The following is an 841-nucleotide window of genomic DNA, read 5'->3' on the forward strand; positions in this document are numbered from 1 at the left end:
CATAATAATGAGATAAGTGAGATGTAATCACGTCCTAATTACACTGATTTGCTCTGGTTGAATTTGAACTGGGATTGTTACGGCCCATCACTGAACTAGTGAGGGTCTGAGGAGATTGAGATATATTGACTGTGGAGAAAATCTTTCATAATTATGGGTGAAGAACAATAATTTTACACTTGTGGAAAGACAGCGATTTAGTTGTTGAGAAATGTGAAAATTCAAGATAAGTTTATATTATTTACTCCAATTGGTTTGAGGATACATCTCATAGGACAATCCTCAGGTCAAACACAAATAGCTCAGACTATCACTTACTTTAAATTTATTTGATTCCAATTTTGATTATCTACTATTAATTCACCATCTATAATGAATACATGGCGGGTAAAGTAATCTTCCATACATCCATGTTTCAAATTCTCGCAGCAGATCTGAACAACCATCTCTCACAATGGCTGTGAAAACTATTCCTGCGTGTTGACTCTGGGTTGAGGGACACTTTGAGACGGGACAGCAGAACGTGGGAGTCTCCAGATGAAACTGCGCGAGCTTCCCTCTCGATCAATATCCTGTTGACTCTGGTTGAGTATAATGAAGCCGCTGCATTAACAGATGTGATGATCAGGAGCCACCACACTGATCGTTTCCTCTGACATCACATCCAAACCCCACGCAGGGTTAATCCTGTACCAGCTGCGCACTGGACGTGGCTTCCTGAGCGGATGGACAGTGACAGATGATGAGGTTAGTGCCCTGAGGATTGCGCACAAGACACCCACTGATCGCTGACTGTTCTAGGAGCCGTTTAACACCGCAGAGTCCCCGCCGCGGCAGCAGA

Source organism: Pleuronectes platessa, chromosome 4 (assembly GCF_947347685.1).
Source record: "Pleuronectes platessa chromosome 4, fPlePla1.1, whole genome shotgun sequence".
Classification (NCBI taxonomy): Eukaryota; Metazoa; Chordata; class Actinopteri; order Pleuronectiformes; family Pleuronectidae; genus Pleuronectes; species Pleuronectes platessa.